Raw genomic sequence first — 16,362 nt, 5'->3', positions numbered from 1 at the left:
TTGGTTACTTAAAAAAAAAAATAATAATAATAATAAATAGACAACGGTAACTTGTTCTTTTTTTTCCTGGTGTAAAATAATACGAAAGACTAATTAAATTTCATCAATTACGTCCTTTTGCGCGATTAATTAAGCAGGTCGCGGATGATGACCCGCGCGTACAGCATAATTACAGGGTCGCGAGCTTTTTTTTTTTTAATCTAATTTTCACTTGAACAAAGATAATTAATGTTTTTCGAAAAAAATCTACAAAAAAAAAATCTTTATGATAGCTTAAAAAAATTCTTTGAAATAAATTTTAAAAATATTTAATAAAAAATTGTTTTTTAATTTTTCAAAGACCTAAAACATTTTTTTGAAGAAACTTTATTTTTTTTTTATCTTCGAAAATTTGATAAAAATGGATTTTTTTTGTAGATAATTTGAAATTTTTTTACGAAAACAGAAAAAAAATGCATATATGCAAAGGAGATTTGTATTTTGCATTTTGTGAAGAAAAAACAAAAAAAAAAACATTCGTGTGAGTTAACCACAAACGCACAATAATGCTTGATTCTGGGAGTAAACTGGTATCGCGTGTCTCACGCACAATATTATTCCGGAACGATAGTTATCACAGAGTTCAACTCTTATTTTTTTTTTTTTTTTTTTTTTTTCTGTCTGAAATAAACAAAACCATATAGCTAGATATACATGTATATTTGAGAGACAAGTCAGGAATTGGCAGAGGATGTGAAAAGATTCTCGAAATTTCTCAATCTGATGAGAGTCATCATATATGTATTTTTAGGCTGATATTATGAAAGTCGTTTCATTTTCTATATACGATATATTCTTTTTCGTCAATTTTCATTTTAAAAGATTTTAACATCAACTGAAAATTTAATGATTTTTAAATTTAGAAATTTATTTTTTTTTAATTATTAAATTTTATTTTTTTAATCTTATTTTAAAAAAAACTTTTGTATTTTATAATATAAATTTACGATAATATATATATTTATAATTTTAATATAATCTCTATAATAATAATATTATTATTATTATTATTATTAATAATAATATTTATTTTATAATTTTATTAATAATTTTATTATTTTTTAATCCTCTCAATTAATTTAGTAAACAATTAACAAACATTCATTCTGAAACAATGAAGCGATTAATATTGTTGAAAGAAAATTTATCTCAAACATTCGGAATGTACCTACTATCAGATTAAAAAAGAATATAATTAAAGACAATTAAAATTTTGTTGCAATCAAGTAAAATTACATTTAACTGAAATTTATATTCGATAGTGTATGTACCCAGAAATTTAATTCTTATAAAATTATTAAAAATAATACGTAATTATAAAACAATAATTAATAATTATAAAGTAATAATTAAAATTGTTGTAATAATTTTTTTTATAAAAGAAGAATTCAAATTATTGCAATAATTTTTTTTCAGAAAATAATATTAACATTTTTTTTTTTTTTAAAAAGAAAAATTTGTTTTGTAAATTATTTGCAAAAATTGAAAGAAAGTAGTATTTTTCAAATAAATTCAATTTAATTTTTTTTTTTTTTTCATTGAACTGTAAAAGAAATATTTTTTACAGTTGAAACTGAAAACACATTGTAAATCACATATTTTATGAAGTGAACTTTTCAGAGGGAGGATCGAATGAAATACATCACGCGATTGGTACACCCTGGTACTTTTTCACTGATAATAAGTAATCTTGCACTACCTTTCTATATATATTATTTTTCATTACAAAATAAATGTATATAAAAATAGTTGAAACATGTTATATATATATATATATATTATTAATAATCATTTCATAAATATTCAAGAGAAAACGTGTAATTTTTTTCTTATTCAACTTTCACCTCACGTGACTCATTATTTTTTTGAATAGTGAAGTTGAAAAAAAAATCAATTTATAAATTTATTTGAAATATAAAAAAAATAAATTCATTTAAAAATAATTTAATAAGGATGTACTTCCAAATAATAATAATAATAATAATAATAATAATAATAATAATAGAAAAAGAATTAATGAAATAAAAAATCAGATATTAATTCAAAAATAATTCAATTCCTTTCGAAATTTTTAGGTTTTTAATTTTTTAAATTAAATTAGAGTAAATTTTAAGATAGTTTTGGATTTATCATATATCGGGTAAGCCTTGAAATTACACACGGGTTAAAAAATGATTATTGGTCAAAATTATGTAACTTTTTATGAGTTGAGATTTATGATTTCACTTTCCGTTTCCGTTGTTACAAAATGTGAAAAATATCACTTTTGAAATTTTTTATAGATTTTACCGCGATAACTTTTTTCAATTATAATTAATTAACATATACTGAAAATTTATTGCTTCATTATTCAATTCAAAGACAAAAATTCTAAAATATAATTAATTTATAAATAAAAATAAATAAATTTAAAAAAATTTCAATTTCAACAATTAAATAAGAATTAAAAATCATTTACAATAATTAAAATATTAAATATTATTGCAGTTTAAAAATTAAAATAATTAAATTAAAATTTTTCTTTCGTTTTTTTTGTAAAAAAAATTTTTAATCTTCTTTTTTTAACAAAATTTAAAAATTAGTAAAAAAAAAAAACTGATTTCCACGGAGTCGAAAAAAAAAATTTCGTTTATTTTTACTTGTATAACGAATTTGGGTGAAGAAAAGGGTGCGGAGAATTCTAATTATCAAAATTGTCACTAAAATTATCCATCGTTCTATCTCGACTAAATTAATTTCTTGTAAAATATTATATTTATATATATGAAAAAAAATATAGATAAAAATTTAACGAAAAATACAAAATATACAAGAAATAACAAAATAAAATAAAAAAAAATGTAATAATTACAAATACCTATTTTCAAAATCAATATTTTTTGAAAAATATCAATTAAAATTTAATTAATTACTAAACAATTATTAATTACTTATTATTGCTATTAAATTATTAATAATTTCTTAATTTTAATATAATAATAATAATAATAATAAATTAATAATTAATCGCAATAAATTAGTTAATTTATTAATATTATTAAATATTTAAGTCACATAAATAAATATTTTTGCAATTTCATATTATATGTTAAATAATTAGCCGTGTCTGGTAATAAAATACAAAAATTATAAATAATATATGAAATATATTACTTTCAAATGAAACAAATCTTTGAGAGATGATATTCATCGATAAGAGAGGAGTCTCAGCATCGGTATTCTCGAAACAATAATCCCGTAATGCAACAATTCCTCTCTAAATGTCAATCTTTTCTATATGGCCTTTAACAAAGAGCCCCCTTTCGATTACACGAATCACTCGCTCTTATACTTATAGAATGTAATAAAAGCCTCGAGACAATGATTAAAGACTTTCAAAAAAAAAAGAGAGAGAGAGAAACAAGTTAAGATCATAAAAAGAAAACAGAAAGAAAATTGATTGATTGAAAAAGAAAAATTGATTTTATCGCCAAAAAAAAAAAATAATAATTTAATTTTAAATTTTCAAAAATCCATTTGTATAATAAAAAAAAATTATTACGACCCAAAATTTGTTAAATAATAAAATTATTTAACTTAGTTTTTTTTAAAAAATTAATTTGTTATTTTTATAATTTTTATCTAAAATTTTTACAAACAATAAATTTATTTTGTTCTTTGAATGATTCTTTACAATTCTGATAAATGTTAAAAAATATTTTCTTTGTTATTTAAATGCATATAATGTAAAATTTGTATTTATTCTTATTTTATTATTTAAACCAAACATTTATTTAACAAAATAAACAAAATTTTAGAAAATCAATTTAAATAACAAAATTTGAGATATTTATAAAAATTAAATAAAAATTATAATTGTTTATTTAAAGACAAAAATAATATAATTTTTTTTTCTGTATTTGTTGGTCAATGAAATGAAGAACAAAGAAAAAAAAATTGTTATTATATTAAGGGCCAAAAAAAAATTATGATAGTAATAAATAATTATTATTAATTGCTAAATAATTATTAATTGATTAATAATTATTAAATAAAAATTCTTATTAATTGCTAAATAATTATTATTTAACAAAAAAATTTTGGCTCGAAATAATTTTTTTCAAAATTGTACCAAATTTTAATAATTATTTTTATATATTTAATAATTATTTTTGAACCTCCTTATAAAACCGGATTTTTAAGAAAATTTACTTTTGATCGAATTTCCATTTAGCACAAATAGATTTTCTAACTTCGATAAAGTTTTCACTCTCTTTTTTTTTTTTTTTTATTTGAAACCATGAATATTGTAAAAGCAAAAAAAGATAAGAGAGGAAGCTGTGGGTAAATATAAGACGATCGACAAAGGAAAAAAAAAAAGAAAACAAAGAAACTCTCTCTCAATTTGAGGAGTGTAACGACAACAACAACAACAACAACAACAGAGAGAAAGAGCAGTGAAGATGCGGACAGGAAAGAAGAGGTTACATACAAAAGGTGTAAAAAGAGACTTTGGCACGATTGCGTATATAGAGTTTACGAGCGTTTGTACACTTTTCAAGTGTAGTGAACCTAGGGAATGGTATACACCAGGTACGGGAAGTCCCACGAGAAAAGGCATTCTGGTATCTGGTCACCGAAGAACTCGTCCTACCGGTTTTCAGAATGAATTCCGCACACACTAAACTCTTACGAGAGTTTACGATATATGAACGCAAGTTGAAAAAAAAAAAAAAAGAAACCCCCTCCTTTTCTCCTCACTTTTAATAATCAACCAAAGGATCTTTATAATTTCTGGTTTTGAATAAAAGCCAATCGTTACCCTGACTTTCATGATGATTCGCATAATACACGTGTTCTGTAAAAAAGAAAAATACGTATTTTTTTTTTTAGAAAAACATTTCATATAAAATCTTCATTTTTTCTATTTGTCAATTTAAAAAAAAATTTTCACTCTCTAAGGAATTACATAGTAAAAATATTTAATTTAACAGCAAAAATTCAATCACTGATTCAAATTGTTTGTAATTTATATTAACAATTTAGTTAAAAATTACTAATTATAATTATATTCATTTTTAAGCTATATGTTAATTAAAAAAAAATTTCTGCTAACTAATTTAGTAAATTAGTGAGAAATTTCTACTAATTTTTATAATTCAAATTAGTATAAATTTTTACTAATTTTTAATAAAATATTAGTAATATTTTTTTTTTTTACTAAAGTTTTAGTCGCAAATATAATTTTTTTTTCAACCAAAAATTACTGTAAATTTGTATTAGTGAGAATTTTCACTAACTTTTATTGAAGTATTAATATATGATTTAGTTTTTTTTTTTACTAAAGTTTTAGTGAAAAATGACTCTAAATTAGTAAAAATTTCTCACTAAATTAAATTAGAAAATGAATTCTCTAGTAGTTTACTTTTTAATAAGTTATTTTTTACTGTACTGTTGAGAAAAAATACAGCCAAGATTTTACTAAAAGTTTTTTTTTCTTATTTCAGATCTAATTCTTTTTATTAATTCTGTAATGAGAATAATTCTATAATGAATATTATCAAGAAAATTTATTTCGAATATTTCAGAATCAAAATAATTGTAAGACAAATTTTCAAAATTTTTATTTAAGTAGGACAAATTTTTTAAAAAATTCTTAAATTTACATTTTTATAATTTTTTTAAATCTGATTTAAGAAGTTTATTCGAATTAAAAATTTTGTCATAGTTTTTACTTTTTAGTTTTGATGGTCAACAAAAATTCAGGCAATACTTAATCAAGTTTTACGCAGATTTTTAAATAAAAATTGAATTTTTAAAGATTTACAATTTAGATTTTTGAAATTAATTCAACTTCAAGTGATTTTTAATTTTAAATTTTTGATGATTTCACTAAAAAATTTATTAGAAATTGCAGACAAATATAAAATAATTTGAAAACCATATTTTTAATTGAAAAATAGTTTCAGATAGTTAAATTTTCAAAGAATATTACAAAAATAGTTAAAAATAATTGTATTTCCTTAGAGTTATAATTGAAATTATTAAATTCCAAAAAATTTCCCATGGAAAATTTTAGAAATAATTAAATTTTTGAAGCTTTTAAATTGAAATTTTTAAAAATAATTGAATTTCAAAAGATTTTGTTAAATTTCAGATAATAATTATAATAAGAGAAATTTTTAACGATTTCTGTTAATAAAGAATTAATTAGAAATCACATACAAAAAATTGAATTCCAAAAGTTTTTTAAATAAAAATTTTTTTTAAATAATAATAATTTAAAAAAAGTTAAAGTTGAAATTTTTAAAAATAATTCAATTTCAAAAGATTTTGTTAATTTTCAGACAATAATTAAATTTTACAGAACTAAAAAAATTTTATTAAATAATTTTAGAGATAACATTTTTTAAAAGTAATTGAATTTTCAAAGATTTACAATTGAAATTTTTGAAATTAATTGAACTTTAAGTGATTTTTAATTAAATTTTTTTGATGATTTCATTAAAAAATTTATTAGAAATTGCTGACAAAGATAGAATAATTTGAAAACATTTTAAGTGAAAAATGGTTTTAGATAGTTGAATTTTCGAAGAATATTATAAAAATCATTGAAAATAATTAAATTTCAAAAAATTTTAGATGAAAATTTTTAGAAATTATTTAAATTTTCGAAGCTTTTAAATTGAAATTTTTGAAAATAATTGAATTTCAAAAGATTTTGTTAAATTTCAAACAATAATTATAATAAAAGAAATTTTTATTAATTTCTTTTGATAAAAGAATTAATTAAACATCACATACAAAAATTGAATTCCAAAAGTTTTTAATTGAAAAATGCTTTCAGATAATTGAATTTTCGAAGAATATTATAAAAATCATGAAAAATAATTGAAATTTTTGCAAATAATAAAATTTCAAGTAATTTTGAATTAAAATTTTTTGGTAATTTTATTTGCTAATAGGGTAAATGCACCAGTGGTGGATCAGGCACCAATGGTGGATCAACAGCGTTAAAATGGTTAAAATAAGCTATTTCTAATTGAACTAAATGTTTCAATCGTTTAGGGGAGGTGTATAGATAAGTTTTATGAAATAAAATCATTTGAAAATATTTAGGAAAACAAAGCAATACAACAATTGTTGATTTTATGCTTTTTCACATGAAATCTTAAAAAATAATTGTTTTGTCTAAATTTTTTTAATTTTTAGAGTAGAAAGTAATCAATTCTTTCCATATAGAATACTTTTGGAAAAAAATTTACATCATTAAGTTATTTTTGTGTAGTGTAAAGGGGTAAATGATCCACGACTGGAGCAATGTCATTTTATTGTTGAATGAGGGTGTGAGGGGGTGTAAACGTTACAAGCAGGTCGAAAACTACACGATAGTGTCCTTGAAGACTTGTTAATTCATACTATTGTAAAGATTACCCTATATTTTTCATCTGAAAAAATCTGTACACCTTTAAAGTCAAAATAATAAATTTAGTAGGCTTAATTGATCCACCACTGGTGCAGTTACCCTAATTTTTAAAAAATTATAAACAATTATTAAATTTTTATAAAAATTTGAATTGAAAAATAGTTTAAGATAATTGAATTTTTGAAGAATTTAATTAAAATTATTAAAAATAATTAATTTAGTGAAGAATTTTTAGTTAAAAATTTGTTAAATAATTGAAATAAAAAATATCTGAAGATCTGCATTATATACTAAAAAAACGTATTTTGTTTAAATTATTTTTTTTTTAAATATAAAAAAAAGTCGTATTTTATTAAAATAAGTCGAAAAAAAAGTCGTATTTTTGAAGAAAAAGTCGTATAATCCGAGGCTTGTTATTGTAGAAGCAACGTCATCTCTTGTAAAATAATCAAAAACTTTTTAATTTCACATTTTTTTTAAAAAAAAAGTCATCTAATTTTGATTTTTTTCTTTTTTGCAACAAAGTTGTTATGCATCTAAAAAGCAATTAAACTTTCTTATTATATCTTCATATAACTCCAATGTGACCTAGAAAAAAAAAATACATTTCGAGAGCAACGAGTTATAATGAAGTTAATTAATTAAAAAACTTTTCTCAACAATATTATATATAAACTCATCTAATAACAAGGTTACTGCAACAAACGCACGAGTCTTATCTTTTATCATCAGTTACTTTCAAATATAATAGTAAAAGAAAAAATCCCCAGTACTTTCACCTCTAATTTCTCACACCTAATCTCATAATTTCCTCGTTTCCTTTTTTCTTTGATTTTTTTTCTCATATTTTTTTTCCCCCTCTTTAAAGATAATACTTTTTTTTTAAGAGAGATAATGCTAATTAAAATTCCCCTGTGGGTCAATTTCTCGAAGATGACTAATTATTTCGGTAAATTCGTGTAAAAACCCAAACAAAACAAGATTTTATTACAACCGAGTGTAAATAAGTATAGTTATTATATAACATAATGTAAAAGCAGATTCAACTATTTCAAATATCTTACAATTATTCTGATACTTTAGAAAGGCTATATATATATAAGAAAAGATATATACGCTGTTCATATTCGATTTAGGCGCAAATAAGTGGAACAATTCAAGAGTAACGGTATCGGCTTCTCATCAGGGACGTACAGCTATTTTTTTCCAAAAAAAAAAAAAAAAAAATATATAAAAATTTCACATTTTTTTCCTCATTGAATTTTAACACAAATTTTGATTCTATTTATTTATTATTAATTTACTATCAATATTTAATTATATTTGCAAATATTTTCAATGAAAAAAGCTCCGACTCTCTTTCAGCGCAAAAATAAATTTTTTCTCATAAGAATTTTACAACAAATAAAGTTTTACAATTTCTTTTTTTATATCATTGTAAGTTAATTGAATTTCATAATGTTATTTTAATAATAATCTGTCACTTTAATTTATTTTTTTCCTTTTTTTCGCAGCTCTTAATTAGGTTAGATAAAAAAAAAAAAAAGAAGTTTCCGTCCAATTTTTCGAGGTGTCGACTTTCACCTCAATTATAGTGTCACCGTCTCTCTGTTTCTCTATTCAAAAAAAAAAAAAAAAAAAAAAAAACGTCAGCATTGAGTTGCAATTTTTGTTGATGATTTGACATTTTACGACTCTGCATTCTCACTAATGCGATTCATCAAACGTTGTTTTTTTTTCAAACTTAGCAAAAATAAAATATTTGATACTATATTTTTTTTAAATAATAAAAAAAATTAAATGACAATATACAGTTTCAGATAACAAAAATATTTTTTTTACATCATTTGATGATAATAATAATAATAATAATAATAATAAAATAACTTACAAAATCATGTCTGGTTCACTTCAATATTCATTTTTTTTCTATTTGTGAATTCAAATTTTCTCTTATATCAAAACATTTCCAAAATTTTTCTCCTGAATAATTTTTTCCTTCTTCAATTTTCAATTATTCTTCATCGATATTATTATTAGAAAAGTTTTTAAAATCATTTGCGGATATTTATAATAAATATAAATAGGAAAATTTTAGGTTATGAAACTAAAACCAAGAATTCGTCTGATAGTTGAATTTTAAGTTTTAAATAATTTATTAACTATTTAAAATAAATTATTAAATAATTAATTAATTATTTAAAATAAATTTTAATACTTTAAATGTAGATTTTGGTTTTTAATTAATCCTCATTTTTAACTCTTCAGTTATTTAACATTTAACAATGAAAACAAATGAATTTCTCGAAAAATATCGAATATCGATATATTGACACCAAAGTAACTAAATTCACTTGATCACGTGACTATTTTGAAATCTACTGCATTTAAGGTTAGATTTTCTGTCAGTGTTTCACATAAATATTAACTTTTAATTATATTTTTTTTTATATAAATTGAAATTGTATATTAGGAACGAAAAAAGTAAATTGTTTAAAATTGAAAATGAAACATGAACACAATTGCTCGCAATGTTTTGGTTTCTATAAAAGTAAATCTAATTCTACAATATTGGTCGAATTGGTTTCACAATGTTTGTATAAACATATAGTAAAACGTGTTTGGTGAAAGTAACCTGCAAAATTTACTATATATATATACACACAAAATCCAGAAAGGAATTCAAGCACAACTAGTGCGGTGAAGCCGCAGTCCTGCTGCTGTGGATTTGCGGACGCAGGATGTACGCTTTATAGCCGCAAGGCCACATTCTGAACTGGTAACCGTATAATTTATCATAGGAATACGAAGAAAATTTACCTCTTTACCCTCTATAAAAATAAATAATAAAAAACGCCCTCTTTCTTTCGACTTTTTTTTCTCCATAAAGAAAGAAAAAAAAATTGACCCGACGAGCAAAAAAAAAAAAAAAAACAAAAATTTAACTATAAAATGAAAAAAATACAAATTAATAATATATAAATATTACTTGAAATCGTATTATTTACTTCGGGACATTCACCTTGTCACCGTAGCAGAAAACTAAATAAAAATAAATAAGTATCAATATCCATGTAAATTTCAAGGTAAATGATTGAATAATATTTATCAAATTTATTTCCGTGAAAACAGTGTTTTATAATTTTTTGCAAATGAAAGAATATTATAATATTTTGTTATATCTAATTTATATAATTAAAAAAATAACAATTATAGTTAATTATGTTAAATTTTTGTTAAATTTAAAAATTACTAATTTAGTCATAATTTCGTAGAAATAGAAAATTTTCGTTAATCATAAAAAAAAACTGCGGTAAAATGTGTCTCAAAATATTTTACAAAAAAAAAAATTTATTGAAATATTTCCCTAACTTGTCGAATTTAATATATATTTATCAAATTCTCAACGATCAATCAAGATATTTTTTTTATCCCATTTATCCTTCAATATTTTATTTTTCTCGACTTTGCAATATTGTATAATTACTATATATTGAATTCGAAGAATACTCCTTCTCGTATTCTCGCCTCTTCTTTTTTAATTCTCAAACTTATATAACAGAAATATAAATTTCAAGCCTCGGATCGACATAAAGGCACAAAAAAAGTCATTTTAGTCGATTTACATTAAAAAAAAAAAGTCGAAAAAGTAGATTTTTTTTATTTTAACAATAATATTTTACAGATTTTTAAATAAAATTTTTTTTTTAATAAAAATACTTTTGGAAGCGTTAAAGTTGAAATTTTTAGAAATAATTGAATTTCAAAAGATTTTGTTAATTTTCAGACAATAATTAAATTTTACAGAACTAAAAATAATTTATCAAATAATTTTTGGATAACATTTTTTAAAAGTAATTGAATTTTCAAAGATTTACAAGTGAGATTTTTGAAATTACTTGAACTTCAAGTGATTTTTAATTTATAATTTTTTATGATTTCACTAAAAAATTTATTAGAAATTGCAGACAAAAATAAAATAATTTGAAAACCATATTTTTAATTGAAAAATAGTTTCAGATAGTTGAATTTTCAAAGAATATTATAAAAATAGTTAAAACTAATTGAATTTCCTTAGAGTTATAATTGAAATTATTAAATTACAAAAAATTTTCCATGTCAAATTTTAGAAATAATTCAATTTTTAGAAGCTTTTAAATTCAAATTTTTGAAAATAATTTAATTTTAATTGAAATTTTGGATAATAATTCAATTTTAGTTGATTTCTGATTGAAAATTTTGATAATAATGAATTTGGAATTAAAATTTTTGAGAATAATTGAATTTTAAAAGATTTTAAATTGAAAAATTTGAAAATAATTAAATTTTAGAAGCTTTTAAATTCAAACTTTTGAAAATAATTGAATTTCAATTGAAATTTTGGATAATTATTCAATTTTAGTTGATTTTTAATTGAAAATTTTGATAATAATTAATTTTGAATTGAAATTTTGGATAATAATTGAATTTTAGTTGATTTTGAATTGAAATTTTTGTAAAATAATTGAATTTTATTTGATTTTGAATTGAATTATGATTTTGAATTAAAAATTTTTGGTATGTAATTTTATTTGATATTTTTTTAAAATTATAAACAATTGTTAAATTTTTATAAAAATTTCAATTGAAAAATAGTTTAAGATAATTGAATTTGTGAAGAATTTCATTAAAATGATTAAAAATAATTAATTTAGTGAAGAATTTTTATTAAAAATTTGTTAAATAATTCAAATAAAGAAGATCTGAAGATGATCTGCATTTTATACTAAAAAAAAAATATATTTTATTTAAAATTTTTTTTAAAAAATATAAAAAAAGTCGAAAAAGTCGCATTTTATTAAAATAAGTCGAAAAAAGTCGTATTTTTGAAATAAAAAGTCGGAAATAGTCGAAAAAGTCGTATAATCCGAGGCCTGAAACTTTTCTGATTTTTCTTAATTCATTCTTTGCCTGTACCAATATTTTTGTTTTTTTTTTTTTCCAAAAGCAGGACAATAGAAAAATTTTATTTTCAAAACATTAAAAAACTTTTTTTAAATATGATTTTTCTTAAATCAATTTCTTGAAAATATAAAAAACTTGACAAGTTTTTTATTCAAATAAAACTTTTACAAAAATAAATTTCTATTAAAACAACAATATTATACTTTAAAATAATGTTTTTTAAAGCTGAGATATTTTTACAATGTATTTTTTTCTAATTTGTTTTTTTTTTTAGATACACAATTTTTTATCAACAGTTTCTCAATATATTAAAATAAGAATCGTTTTCCTTTCCAGGTCACTGAATGTTGAGGAAAACATCAAATTTGGCAATCCATTGATTATTATTCTTTCTCATGTGATAATACATATATGGTTTAAGTTTCGAAACTTTTAATTGAGACCTTCGAACTTGCACATATATATCGTCAATTAAATATTGATTCTCGGAGAAAAAAATAGTACGTATATAAACGGTTTTAATTAAAGAAATTTAACTGTTATTTTTCATTTATTTTAAACTATATTTAGTTTGGGACTCATTAAAAAAAAAAATTTCGTTTATTAAACAAAAAATAATAAACATTTTTTTTGGCGGATCCGAAACTAAATTATCATAAACAAAGAATATTTTAATAAAATTGGATAATTATAAGAATTTTACAAGTTAACAATGATATAATTATATAAAATTTAAATATAATATAATAATAATTATATATTTAATTATATAAAATTTAATTTTCTTTTTTTTTAAATTTTGATAAGCGATCACCGCGGTTATTCAACTTACATTTACTTGCAAGGAATTTTATATCGGTAAAAAGACCTGTACTAAACGGTATATCTATATATTGTATTGTAATTTAAATGCCACGAAGATATTGTTTTCCATTTTAAGGCCTCATTGCTTAAACTAAGTGCAACAACAAGAAATTTCACGTGTAGCGAATTCCTTACATCAAAACAAAGCCTGCTTTCCTTACATTTATTTGGCACTCAAAAACAATATATTTTCTCCAAAACAATTGAATTAAATTTTCGTAATATATATAATTTATTTTCTCTATATTCAATTTTAAATTGAATATCAGGCCTCGGATCGACTTTAAGACACAAGAAAAGTCGTTTTAGTCGATTTATATTCAAAAAAAAGTTGAAAAAGTTGATTTTTTCAATTTTAACAAAATTTAATTGGTTAATGAATATTTTCCTTTAAATAACTAATGTTATTAGATATTAAATTAATTTTATTAATTTTGTAATGAGAATAATTCTATATAAGAATAATTATCAAGAATAATTTTAGAAATATTTGAATTTCAAAAGATTTTGTTAATTTTCAGAGAATAATATTTAAATTTTTACAGAAATGAAAATAATTTATGTTTTGGAAGAAAAAGAAGAATGATTACACATAGTTAAATTTTCAAAAAATTGAATTTCAATTTTAATTTATTATCATTGAAAAATTGGAAAATAATTTAATTTTTAGAATTTCTTTTGAAAATTTGGAAAATAATTGAATTTTAGTTAATTTTATAATAGAAAATTTTTAAATTAATTGAATTTTAATTGATTTTGATTTGAAATTTTAAGAAATAATTTCTAGTGATTTCTATATTGATGAAGAATTTATTAAAAAATCACATAAAAAAATTGAATTCCAAAAGTTTTTAATTGAATAATTGCTTTCAGATAAATTAATTTTTGAATAATTAAATTTCAAGTGATTTTGAATTAAAATTTATTGCTAATTTTTTTTTGTTTTTTTTTTTGAAATTATAAACAATTATGAAATTTCATAAAAATTTGAATTGAAAAATAGATTAAGATAATTGAATTTGTGAAGAATTTCATGAAAATTATTAAAAATAATTAAGTTAATGAAAAATTTTAATTAAAAATGTGTTAAATAATTAAAATAGAGAAGATCTGAAGAATTTCTGCATTGTATACTAAAAAAAAAACGTATTTTATTTAAATTTTTTTTTTTAAATATAAAAAAAAGTCGAAATAGTCGCTTTTTATTAAAATAAGTCGAAAAAAGTTGAAAAAAGTCGAGAAAGTCATATAATCCGAGGTCTGAATTTATATTAAATAAATAAATATAAAAATACACATGATAATAGAAAAATACAAAATAATAAAATTAATAATTATAATAAATAAAAATTAAGGTAACAAACTATCAAAATTAATAATAAATAATTAAAATAAAATAAATTTTTAAACAATTTTTGAAATAATAAATAAGAATTCGGCAAAATATTTTTTTTTTAATCTTAATACATGAAAATTCATCACTTCATAGATATATATTATTATAAATTTCACTTTTTAAATAACTAATAGCTATATAAAGTATATTAATTGCGTATAATTTAAATTAATTACTCTTTATGAGCAATTGTAGATAATAGAATTGAAAATAATTTCCGCCCCTCGATTGACTTTCACCGCATGCTATACATATTTTTGTATATAAATGTATGTGTAATGTAAGTGCGTAATCTAAATAGTATATACCTTTCAACGATTAATATATTGTTGACTGAAAATATATAATTTTATCAACATTTACTGGCTAACTGTAAAATGATAATATTGTCAATTGTATCGTACTAATAAAAAAATGCAGATTGCAAAAAAGATTAAATGTTTATGTCAATAGATATATATATATATATTTGAGATCAAAAATAATAGTGTACAATTAACTGGACTTTGCAAGGAAAACTTTATATAGAAAGCTATTGAGACTTTTAATTTCATTCTATTTATATGGACTTTCTACTTTTAGATTTATTTTATTCATTAAATTTTCATATTTTTATTTCAATATTTATGTTTTATTGATAAAAATTGTCAGTTTTCAAAATTTTTTATTATTATTTTATAATAAAAATTTTTAAACTATAATTTAATTTAGAAAATATTATTATTTAAAATAATTTTTGTTTTATAAAATCAATTTAATTATTTAAAAAAAAAAAATTGAAATAGTCAAATAACAATATAATAAATTGTTTACCTATCGTTTATCATGGCTTGTTTTCTTATTAAATTTAAGTAAATCAATTTTCTGAAGCCATATATATTTCAAATATTAGTTTAAAACTTTAATCCCATATTATACAAAATTTACTAAAACTTTAAAAAATATTTACCTACAGTAAACTTAATTAAAAATTAATAATAAAAAAAAACAGCATACTAAAATATAAATCAAAAACAAATAATTTAGAAATTAAAGATTTATCAATTTTTTAAAAAAAAGTTCAGATTTACAAAATAATCTTTGTAAATATATTCTGTGATAAAGATGTATCAAAAATTTATGTCAAGGTAGAAATTGAGAAATAAAAAAAAAAAAAACATAATTATTGATTTATATAAAGAGAAGAAAATCTTCCAGCATCCAATTCTTGTAACAATTTTTATAACGCTTATTCACACTTACATAGGGATGCTGCGGAGGGTTTTTATCGTTGCTATATTGATCGAAGTTTATATGGACCAATTATAATAAAAAAAAGGGGGGGGGGGCAAAATATTGAGATAATCTTACCTTAGAAAAATTGACAGCTCCTAAGTTGACATTCCATTCACAATTGTATTGTTTTTGATGAATTAAACACGCACTTCTCGATCTTTCTTGCGAATCAAAACAATAACATTGATATGTATATATTTACACTTTGTTCTGGATTTACAATTTGTACACAAGAACAATTCACGCCGGAGATTCAATTCAAAAGTTTATAAGAAGCCATTCACGACCAACCGTGTCAGTGTCGTGTCGATGAAAGTATGGGATGAAAAACACTACACAACTATAGCGAGAGCAAAATATAATGATGTGTGTAACAATGTGTACATCACATTTTACCGTAATTGTGTGTGTGAAACTGTCTATTTCACAATTATCCCGC

At 20.4% G+C, this 16,362-nt stretch overlaps 1 protein-coding gene and 1 long non-coding RNA gene across 4 annotated transcripts in view; one reads left to right on the top strand and one right to left on the bottom strand.

The window, feature by feature from the left end:
• Nucleotides 1-16,311, bottom strand: part of LOC127284882 (general transcriptional corepressor trfA-like) — a 33,399-nt gene extending 17,088 nt beyond the window's left edge. For all 3 annotated transcript variants that reach the window (XM_051310587.1, XM_051310588.1, XM_051310591.1), the window contains exon 1: nt 15,999-16,311. The gene's annotated coding sequence lies outside the window, so the exon portion shown is untranslated. The remainder of the gene's footprint in view (nt 1-15,998) is intronic.
• On the top strand, nt 9,820-13,795 carry LOC127284889 (uncharacterized). The gene is made up of 3 exons (XR_007843540.1): nt 9,820-10,223; nt 12,725-12,888; nt 13,196-13,795. It is a non-coding gene; the product is annotated as an uncharacterized LOC127284889 (long non-coding RNA).
• Nucleotides 16,312-16,362: the final 51 nt, after the last annotated feature.

The sequence above is a fragment of the Leptopilina boulardi genome, unplaced genomic scaffold (assembly GCF_019393585.1).
Source record: "Leptopilina boulardi isolate dan_hultmark-lab unplaced genomic scaffold, ZJU_Lbou_2.1 LbouV2_327, whole genome shotgun sequence".
NCBI lineage: Eukaryota > Metazoa > Arthropoda > Insecta > Hymenoptera > Figitidae > Leptopilina > Leptopilina boulardi.
The sequence above is the reverse complement of the archived record's forward strand: the minus strand, read 5'-3'. Positions and strand labels throughout refer to the sequence as shown.